Below are 12,146 nucleotides of genomic sequence, written 5' to 3' on the forward strand. Positions count from 1 at the left end.
TAAAAATGCAACAACTTGTTCTACAAGCTGATTACCAACAACTCTGAATTTTAGGGATTTGATAATATTTTTTAAGAATTTGAAAAGATTTTATCTCTTTTAGGGATTTGATCAAATCTTTAGGTATTTAAACGTTTTTAGTGAGCCGATTCAGTAAAAATGCTGATTATGTTGAACTTGAATGAGCTGAACATGAGGTTGGCACTACCAACAAGCCACCAAAGCTGATGAAGGTAGAATAATACCTTACTCAGAATGACAGGTTTCAGTCCTTTTTTGAATATCAGGACACACAGATGTGGATCTGTATTGAGGATAGGTACCTGCATCCAACTCATGAGTTCGAAGGCAGACAATGCGTAATTGCGTACGTCAACATGGAAGAGGTAGAAAAGAAGATGTATGAGGCTGAGTAGAGGGCCCTTGCTACTATAAAGATGTCTTTAGCTTATGGCATTAAACACACCTTTAAGAGGTTCACTACCTCGAAAGAGATGTGGGATGCATTAGAGAAGTGGCAAGAGGGCAGTGCTGATGTGAAAAAGAACGAGATTGATGACAGAGATAAAACAACCATGAGATAGAGGGATACACTGATATTGAGATAAATGACAAGTTGCTAGAAGCTTTACCTGCTAAGTGGGATATTTATACTTTCATGATCAAGGGTGAACCTGATTATGAAACTAAAGACTTAGAAGAGGTTGTTGGAAAATTGAGAGCTTACGAGCTCTACATGAAGAAGAAGGAAACATGTTATGATCAGGTTCAAGATCCCAGAGTCTACAAAGGCGTTCTATCTTCATCTTCTCACAACGTTTCTAGTGATTCAGCAACTACATTTCTCTCAAGTGAAAGTGAAAATGTTTTTGATGCTAATGGTGAATTGTGTTTTGTTGCCTCATCGAGTGGTTCAACTCCAGGTAAGAGACAACACGAACAGCAGACTGGATCGAATAACATAATTCCCAAGTCCATGCCCATGAGTGTGAAATTAGCTGAGAATCAATTGTCTCTCCTTGCCTCGTTTGTTGCTTCGTATCACAATTATATACAGGGCAAGATAATTGATCCAACAACACTAGACGAAGATTATGAGCAAATTAATCCGGACGACTTGGATGAGATGGATATTCAGTGGCAGATGGCCATGATATCTATCATGGCTAGACGATTCATGAACAGAACTGGCAAGAACTTCATTGGGAAGAAGGTTGGATTCGATAAATCCAAGGTTCGATGCTTCAAATGTCAAAATCTTGGACATTTATCTAGAGAATGTCAAAGATAAACAGGAGAACCACAACAACCTACCACATTTCATAATTCATCTGGTCAAAGTTCATCCAACAGTGCATCAAGGGCACTTGTTTCTACTACTTCTCCTGATGGTTCATATGATTGGAGTCTTCACCTGGAAGATGATGGAACCATAGCACAAGCTCTAATGGCAGAGATCGTTACAGTGATCAAAAAAGGTCAACAAGTTGATGGAGAAGCGAGTGATGATGTTAAAGAAGAGTGTTCTGAAAAGAAGATTGTAGCCGAACAGGTAGCAAGTGAAGATACTAAAACTGCCAAAGAACAGAATGCTGCTGAACAGGTCAAGCCTAAAGAAAAACCAGCTGAAGTTGCAAAGACTGATGATGTACACGTGCAATCTGATGAAGAAAGGAGGGCTAAAACTGATTTGCTACATTAATGGCTGATTTGAGCAAAGTTACTGGTGATGTAAGTTTAAAACCAGTAAGTTCCATCTGCATGAGTTGCAATGAACTAAAAGGTACAGTTGACAAGTTGTCCACATACAATCAAAGTCTGATAAATGAACTAAGTGGTCTAAAAGAATCAAACTTTTTCATAAAGTAAAATGAGTCTCAATACCTAACGAAAATAAAATCATGTGAAGTTGAAGTTAAAACATTGACTGAAAAAATAAATAAAGAGCTTCAAGTGAAAGATTTAGCACATGAGACTATGAGAGATAAAACAAAAGAACTAATCTGACAAGTGCAAAGAGTTATCTGATGCACAAGTTAAGATTGTTGAACTTCAAAGAAAAATAGACTAATTTAGAAACACTTCATTTGTAATGAATCACATGATGGGAAACTTAAAAAAGAATATTAATCGAACAACGGTGGGATTTAATGAAGTTCATCCACCTGTTCATCAGGACTATACATTTTTACTACATGAAGATGATTTAACAGATTTTGTGTATGGTGCAGCTGTGGTTGAGCCGATGACTGCCGAAGTACCTGATAGTTTCGCGTCTGAGAATGATGTTGTTTCTAAGTATGAAGTGGCTGATGTCAAAAAGGAAACCAAAAGAGACACTGTTTTCAAAAATAAAAATGCATCTTCCCATTCTAAAAACAACATTATGTTAAAAAGATGAATTTTGTGAAAGGGGGTGACATGAAAAATGAAACAATGGTAATTGAAACAGAGTCAAATGAATATTTTGTTAAAGATAAAATGAACAAGGGCAAATCATAAGCATCAAACGTTGGTCGTTCTAAAACGTCACCCACATCATCAGAACCATCAAGTCCAAAGGGCTTCACAAAAGAAATATTTTGCAAAAAGATCGTATTTAATTGTCATACAAAAGGACATGTAGTCAGTTGTTGTCCTTATAAGAAGGGTGAAACACCTTTGAAAGAAACGCAGAAAGACAAATCACTAGAAAAGAGGGGTGTTTGTGAGTTGAACAAAGCAAACTCACCAATGAAATCTGTTGTTAAAGACAAGGCTGAAACAGGAAATCAATAATTTCCTCGTTTTCAAAGAAATCAACCATGGTTTCAGCCTGCGTCTACATCTGGAAGATTCGATAGACCTAGAAGTAGTTCACCTAAAATGAAAAAAATTAAATGGTCAATCAAATTATTTCAGAGGTCAAAGTTCACAACAAAATCGATATCACACTGGTGGTGGTCGAAAGTTTTATAATAATGACTCTAGAAATTATTACAATCAAAATTTTGGAAATCAATCAAGAGTTCTTCAGAACTAAGGATTTGTGAATCAGAATAGAGGTTTTCAAAATCAAAATTTCCACAGGTCACATAGTCCAAACACATAATCAGGACCAGAGACCTAGTGGAAATCAAAAACCATTTCCATCAATAGGTCTAAGATCCAAGAGTCCGACTAGGAGTGATGAATATTGGATGGATGTTCCAGTAGTTGGTGAATTAGAAAGACCCAAGACCATTAAGGCTTGGGTCCCCCTATCTAACTAAATTTTGTTTTTGTTTGGTTTGTGTAGGAGTTGCTAAGGAGGCTGATCAACTTGTGGTATGTTGATAGTGGCTGCTCTAGGCAAATGACGAGGGATAAGAGATTGCTTACAAAATTTGAAGAAATTAATGAAGCGTATGTAAAATTTGCAGGAGAAAAAGGTGAAAAAAATAACAGGTCAAGGGAAAGTGACCAACGGGAAGATTACGTTGGACAAATTTAACTATGTTGAGCAGCTCAAACACAATTTGATTAGTGTGTCGCAAGTCTGTGACAAGGGTTACTATGTCCACTTTACTAAGTCTGAGGCATTAGTGTTAAAACCAGGTTTGATCATTCCTGATGATTGGGTAGTTATGAGGGCACCAAGGAAGAATGGTACCTATGTCATGGACATGAGTGTCAATGATTCTTCGATGGTGTCTACATGTTTGTTGTCCAAAGCATTTGAGGCTGAGTTGATGTTATGGCATAGACGTATGGCACACATCCACTATCGAAAAATAAATTATATACTCAAAAATGGTTTAGTGGAAGGTGTGCCTATGCAAAAGTTTTCTGTGGATGATAAATGTCTTCCTTGTAAAAAGGGAAAGCAACACAAAAAACCTCACAAGTCTAAAACCATGAATTCTATTGCTTCCCTACTCGAATTACTTCACATGGTCAAAGGATGTATTGGAGGAAATTATTATTGTTTAGTTGTTACTCATGACTTTCCTCATTTTTCTTGGGTTTTCTTTCTAATGTCAAAGGATGAAACAACAGAAATGTTGATCAATATTTTTACAAAGTTGGAGAATCTACTTGAAACACGAATTAAGCGCATTAGAAGTGACAATGGCACGGAGTTCAAGAATCGGTTGCTGGATATGTACTATCTTCGCAATGGGGATAGAACATCAATCCAGTTCTCCATACACACCGCAACAAAATGGAGTGGCAGAACAGAAAAACAAGACTTTAATTGGAGCTGCTAGGACCATGCTTTCTGATTCTAAGCTTCCTTTCCTCTTTTAGGCAGAGGCAGTGAATACAGCTTGCTATGTTCTGAATAGGGTTTTAACGGTTAAACGACATAACAAAACGTGTTATGAACTTTTGAGAAACCGTAAACCAAATTTAGAAGGGTTTGAACCATTTGGGCTACAATGCACAATAATTAGAAATTAAAACCAACCAAAATTTGGTGAAGTTGCTGACGAAGGATTTTTCCTAGGTTATGTAGACGATTCACCAAGCAAGAGAGTTTTTAATAAAACTAGTGGTAAAATTCAGACGGTTTTTAATATTGAAATTATAACATATTCGTCCAAATAGTCCAACCCAGGTCCTAAACCCTAATCATCTCTTTCTATTTATAGCCTAAACCAATTTAGGCAAATTACATTTAGGTCCCTAGAGATAATAACTTGACAAAACTATCACTAAACAAGAAAAACTAATTAGCTAACATAATAAATATATTTTGTCTAAACAAATATCTTTAATTAAGCAAAACAATATAACTATCAAATCTCGATCTTTCACACGCCAATTCTTTATTTGATCTTCTTGTGTCGTCTTGCGTGTTGACTTTGACTTGCTAGCATTGACTTTGTTAATTTGATTTGTTGATAACATTAGACTACACATTTTAGACCCAACAACAACACTTGAAAAACTATCCAAAAACACCCAAGATTTTACAAAGTTTACTAGTGGTGTTCTATCCCTTTTCCCTTTAGCATTTTCTTCAATTTTCTGCTGCTTTCAAAACCGATTCACATCCGCAAAATAAGGTCACGTTTTTTCTATTGCTTTCAGTCTAAGCACATATAGCCAAATCAAATAAGGTTTTGACTTTTATTTAGAGGAGACCTAGTGGGAAGATGCCAAGTCAAAAGGAATCAACTGCCCCTGCTTTTACTAGTGGCCAAAAACTATAATCATAAATCATATTGAAAATTTGGTTATCCCCAAATGCATGGGGGTGATGGGGCCATATGTGTAGTAAAGTTCAATTGTCCTTTTTGCTGGTAACGGTATAAGGAGTGGTTAAATACTTGTAATAGGTAAACTCTCAAATCACCCAATCACATAGTGTCATATCAATTGTTTACCTAATGCTAAAAAATGTTGGCGGTGGCTAAACACTTGAGGTTTAGGTAAACTATTTAAAAAAAAAAAGAAAAAATGTGTGATAGGTTCGGAATAAATGGACCCCACCACACACCCTGTCTTCCCCTTTCCCTCCCTTCATCGAATCGGTGATGCTTCAACGAAAATCTCCCCCAATTCGGTAAACATCGGCGTGGTAAAACGTTGGCAGTGGATCAAGTTCGATGCCGAATGGGTTTACCGCCCCCACTCCGGACACCCTAGCAGTTTCGGCTAACAAATTCAGTTTTAAATAATGGTCTGAATACATAACATAATTAATTCTAAATGGTGGGCCACCAAAAGGAAACTTTACCAACCAAGTACAGAAGATTAAGAACCCAGGATGATAATAGGTAGGTTCAGGTCCGGTATTGATAATTCGAGTTCTTTATTTTGTTATAAAGTTGTGTTTAATACCTGATCTAATACCCGTTAGGTATCAAGCATACCTAAAGATATCAAATATACCTGTTAGTTTGTTTAAAATAAGATCGTAGAAATTTCCTAGTACACTCTTTTTTTCTAATATAATTATAGTATAATATTTCTTTGTATAAAGAATGTTATAAATTAAAATATGATAATTTACATACATATAAGTTAGATCATAAGTAAATTATATCTTAATAAATTATGTATAATTTTGTGTATAATGTCAAATACATATTCCAAAATAAAATTACTCTTAAACATAACGAACCTACTAAATAAAGTACTAATAAATAGAGTTAAGAGAATAGGATCGGGCTTAAGCTAATGCCACACCCATGCCATACCCGCAAAACCTTTTAAATCTAATTACTGTTAGGCTTCAAAAACAAAATCTATTTAGCGCCTTTTGAATCTTTGTAGACTCAAAACGCGTGAAACTATACCTTTTTTTTTTTTTTTTATAAAAAGCGGTTTGTTACATGTAGTGGTGCAAACGAGCCGAGCCGAGTCGAACCCGAGCTTGATCAGGCTCGAGCTCGAGCTCGATTACCTTATGTGAGCTCGGGCTCGAGCTCGGCTCGATTCGAGCTTTGCTTTCAAGGCTCGAGCTCGGCTCGTTTGTATTTTCTCAAGCTCTAGCTCGGCTCGGGCTCGGCTTGTTTATTATATATTAATTAATATATTAAATAAAAATAATAGACTTTTTAGCCTCGCGAGCTCGATAAGTGAAGCTCGGGCTCGGGCTGGTTTACTAAATAAGCTTATTTTTAGGTTCGAGCTCGGCTTGTAAACAAGTTTGAATAAGCTCGGCTCGACTCGGCTCGTTTACACTAAGGCTCGACGAGCCTAACGAGCTTCACATGCGAGGCTCGATCTCGGGCTCGATAAACAAACGAGCTTTATTTTAGGCTCAAGCTCGGCTCGGGCTCGATAAGGCTCGGCTCGTTTCGAGCTTTTTCTCAAACCGATCTCGAGTTGCTCGCGAGCCGCTCGGCTCGTTTGCACCCCTAGTTACATGGAATTTTCACGGGTTTAATCAACTCAATTATGTTTTCTTTTTAGACTTCCTCAACAGATAATATATATATATATATATATAGGGTAAAGTTCATGCGAAAACCACCTTTATTGCGAGAACCGCGAGAAACAATGTGAAGACAAACTAAAATAGCTAAAAAAAACTAACCCCCACCCACCCTCAAAAAACCTAACCCCCCCCCCCCTCCACCCCCTTAAAAAAAACCTAACCCCCCCCCCCCCAAGCTAAATGCTAAAAACTAAAACCCTCAAAAAAAACCTAACCCCCACCCCACCCCACCCCACCCCCCCCCAAAAAAAAAAAAAAAAACCCATAAACCCCCCTCCCCCCCCCCCCCAAGTTAAAATGCTAAAAACTAAACCACCAAAAAACCTAAAAAATTTAAAAAAGGGTGGTTCCTAACTTATATTTGTCCTATATATATATATAGGGGACCGCTAAAATGAAAACTACCTCCAGTTGTAAGAACCGCGAAAACCAGTTCCTAACCATTAGATCTTCAAGATCAATGGATGAGATTAAAATTAACTAAAAATGATATTACATATTTTTTGTCTTATTATGTCTTTAATATTTTAAATTAAATGGATAATTTAGTAAAATGACTATATTTTGTCTTTTAGTCTTTATTGTTTTTTATTTGTTTTTATGTATTATTATATTAGTTTTTATTTTTTAAACATAATTTTTTTATTAAAGGAATTTTTAAATTCAGATTTTTTAACAAACACAAATTTTTTTGCGAGCCGGTTTTTACGCGCCGTTTTAACGCCGGGCTTTATCAAGCGTCGTTATTTTTAACGCGCCCGTTTTTTCGCGCCTTTTTTCAAGCGTCGTTTTTTAACGCGTCATTTTTTTAACGCGCCGTTTTTTACACTTTTTACGTTTTACGTTTTACGTTAAACTTTTTAGACTTTTTACGTTTTATGTTTTACGTAAAACTTTTTACGTTTTACGTAAAACTTTTTACGTTTTACGTTAAACTTTTTATGTTTTACGTTTTACGTAAAACTTTTTACGTTTTACGTTTTACATCAAAATTTTTGAGTTTTACGTTTTATGTATTACGTTTTACGTTTTACGTAAAATGTTTTATGTTTTACGTTTTATCTAAAAGTTTTTTACACAAAACGAACGCACCCAGCAAATCGCTACTCGGTAGGTGTCTTAGATAGATTGCTATCATCATCGACGCCTAAAAAAATAAAAACCCAACAAACAAAAATCAAAAGAACGAGTGGATTTCTTGAAAAAAACGATGTTTTGGCTCAGATTCCGATAATCAGAGGCTGCAAAGTGGGGTTGCAGGTTCAAAAACCTACCCTCCACCGTCCTTGCCGCGCCATCATCATCAAAATATACGTTTTTTTTTTTTTTTGCATCATCACCGCCCTAATCCAAACGGATCAAAAACCACATAGTTCACTGTTTAAAAATCTACCAAAAAGCACCATATTCAAAACATTCAAAAGGCACCAGATTCAAACATTCAAAAGCACCATGAACATCATTCAAACGGATTCAACAGTCTCGCTAAGATTCAAAGATTCAACAGATTCAAAAGCACCAGATTCAACAAAATCAAACCCAACAAAAACACTTACCAACAAACACATGAACATCATCGTAAAACAAACCATCAAGAAAAGTCAAAACCACAAAGATTCAAACCCAGATTCAATGGAATCAACCATCAACAAGTGGTGACAAAAGGTCCAGAAGTTCAGATCTACGAAGAACTAACCACCACCATCACCGATCTCTGCACAAAAACCCCCACTGGTCTCCCCACAAACCACCACCGCCTTCCGCCTCTGCACAACTCCCACCAAACCACCGCCCACCACCGCCTTCCGTCTCTGTTTAGGGCCACCGGCCTCAACTCGTCGGGAGGAGACCAGGACCTCCGCCGCTCACGGCGGCGCTGCTCATTTTCCTCTTCAACGCCGATGGTAGTGGTGGTTCTTCAGCTTGTAACGGGGGATGGGGGGCTGTGGTTGCGATGTGGTGGTGGGTATAAGGTTTGGGCTGGATATCATCGAGAGAGAGTGGGAGGATGTTTGCTTTTGTAGAGGATGAAGATGAAGGTCTTCAAAAAACTTCATCAGGGTTTTGAGTTTCAAATGAGAATGAGGGGAGAGAAAGACAAAAGATGGGTTTAAATACAATGTGACATATTAAAAAGCTGATGGTATTTAATGTGGAGAGAGGAAGGATATGACAATTGGGGTAAATGACCAAATTACCCTTTCTGTTGGCAAAACCTGATTGGTGGAGACTGGTTCTCATGGTTCTTACAACTAGGGGTGGTTTTCATTTTAGCGGCTCCCTATATATATATATATATATATATATATATATATATATATATGGTTGGGTTCATTTCAGAACTCTAAATAACTACAGAACTTTCAGAACTCCTAATAAACAATCATTTTATATATATTTTTTTGTATTTAGGATCTTTTTATCATCTATTATATAAATTTCTTTGATTACATACATGTTAAAAGTAGCTTACATATGTTTAATTGCCAAAATTATATATATGTGTCATAACTAATTACATATATGTAAAAAAACTAGTTTACATATGTGTAATTATAAAATTACATATAAAAAATGATAAAATTACTCTTAACATGTATGTAATCATAAAAATACACATAATAAATGATAAAATTATCCTAAACATAAAAATATATAAATAAAAAGATTGTTTATCAGGAGTTCTGCGAGTTCTGTAAATATTTATGGTTCTGAAATGATCCTGGCCCTATATATATATATATATATATATATATATATATATATATATATATATATATATATAGGCTAATTATAATGAGAAAACCCATTCCAGTTGAGAAAACCCAGAAAACTCTCACATGTGGCTAGGATTGATCCACGTTTGATATTAGATTGAGAGGAGATAAGGGCATAATTGTCATTTTCTTTTAACCTTTTGAGTGTTGAAGATGTGTAAGTCTGCACACGCAGACTTTTCTACTTTTCTTCTTTTGTCATCCTTTTCATTTAATACCATTGTACTTGTTTATCTCTCACATCTATCTCATATCTTTTCTTTTGTTGTATCTAGATATTCATATCTCTCATCTCACATCTCATTTATCCCAACCAGAGAAGTGGAGTGAAAGAAAGAAACCATACTCACCATTGAAGAGTTTTTGCATTTAACATGGCTGATTTGAACAGCCAACAACCTCGGACTGTTGCAGGTGGTATGGGGACACTCAATGATCATCCGGGTTCACCATTAAATGTTGTCCCACAGAATCTTTTACCTGATTTTGCATTTAATGAAGATGAAGATGCATTGGATGAGAGTAGAGTTGTTGAAGATCCTGAACCTATTTCTTCAGAGTTTCCAGGTGAGTGTTACTTTTTTTTCAGTTTTATTAAATGTACAGCTTTAAATGCATACGAGTAGTTGTGTAAATTAAGGTTTTCTTGTTTAGATTTTCATTGGATTCTTCTTGATTTTTTTTTTGTCTTTTGGTTTTTTTTATGTATAGCCTCAGTTCTGAATCAAAATGGCACAAATGGTGATGAGGATGGTGTTCAAAATTGTACTTTTACACAGCTGCTATCCACAGGTCATTGTTTATGTGAAACCATGAACTTTTTTCTATAGGGTTATTGTAACACCCCTAGTTTTAATGTTTGTAGTTTATTATTATTATTTTTTTGTTTTTTTGTTGGTAGAGGAGGAAAAAAAACAGATGATGTGTTGGTTAGTTTGGTTGAAAATATGGTAAACTTGTAGAAGGTAAAAACAAGTGTAACCATTTTTATTTTTTATTTTTATGAAACAAGCTTTTATATTTTGTAGAAGGTAAAAACATGTGGTTACACTTGTATTAATTTTTTATATTTTTTGGAAGGGGAAAACATACGAGATTACATTTTTGGATTACATAAAAAAATGCACCAGCATCTACACTTTTTGGTGAGATCAAAAAAATGTACCACCATGTTTTGTTTGCATTATAGGAAAACGTGTTAAACTTGTATTGAGAATGCAGTAAAATGCATCAGTTTGTTAGGTATCATGTTACAAGTAAATTTTTTTTTAACCTATACGTGTTAAAATTTATTAAACAATACCTTTTTTGTAGGTATTCATGCGGACGAGGAATTTTATGTTCACCACACACCCAATGGCACTAGAATGTGGTGTCCTATTGTTTTAAAGCCTGTTCTTGGTTGTGTATATGAAACGTGGAAGGACGTTTTCAGTATGTACAAGGACTATGCCGTGTATTCTGGGTTTTCTATTCGTAAGGGGCAAACCAAGAGATGGAAGGGGTTTTGCAAACGGGCACTTTTTTGCCCTTTAACATATTATTAACTTTTGTTTATTTTCTTCGTCGCGCAGGTACAACATGATTTTTGTTCCTTTCACTGGGGTTTATAATCATAAACAATGTGTGTCATTCGGTGCTGGCTTGCTATTCAATGAAACCACTGAGTCTTACAAGATCACATGAAGCCATCTACATTTGAGACGCGTTGGCAGCTTTTGATGGAGGGATATGGGTTACAAGATCACGACTGGTTGAATGATATGTACTCAATTAGGGACCAGTGGGTACCTGCCTACTTCCGTGATATCCTAATGTGTTGTCTGATGAAGGCTACATCAAGATGTGAAAGCTCTAACTCAAGCTTCAAGGTCAACTCTTCTAGCGGACACACACTAGTTAGCATTGTTTGTTGAGGTTTTTGCCATTATTTATTGAGATTAAGAAATAGGTGGTACTTAGTTGGATTATCCTTGTTAGTATGTTAATGACATTTTCGGTAGTATGTACTTGTTGATGTTTGGTTGAATCTGAGAATTTTCTATGTTATGGATTTTTTGGTTTTATTTTTACCATGTTACATTTTTTTCCCTGAGATTTTTGTAGACTTTTGCTGTGTTGAATCTGAGAATTTTCTATGTTATGGATTTTTTGGTTTTGTTTTTACCATGTTACATTTTTTTTCCCTGAGATTTTTGTCATTTTCCAGATTTTTGTACATTTTTTTCCCTGAGACTTTTGTTGTATCTAGTGATCGTTGATTTTCTCCGGCAATTTGAATATATTAGACGATTTTTCTCCGGTGATTTTGGGTATACATGAACAGGTCCGGTGATTTAGGTTAGATGAAGAAGGGTTGATGAAGAACTGGAAGAGAGAGAATGTATATGTTGTTTTTGAAGTTTTGAAAATAATGAAGAATGATGTGATTGTTCTTACACCATGCAGACTTTTGTCTC

This window comes from Helianthus annuus, chromosome 9 (genome assembly GCF_002127325.2).
Source record: "Helianthus annuus cultivar XRQ/B chromosome 9, HanXRQr2.0-SUNRISE, whole genome shotgun sequence".
Lineage (NCBI taxonomy): Eukaryota > Viridiplantae > Streptophyta > Magnoliopsida > Asterales > Asteraceae > Helianthus > Helianthus annuus.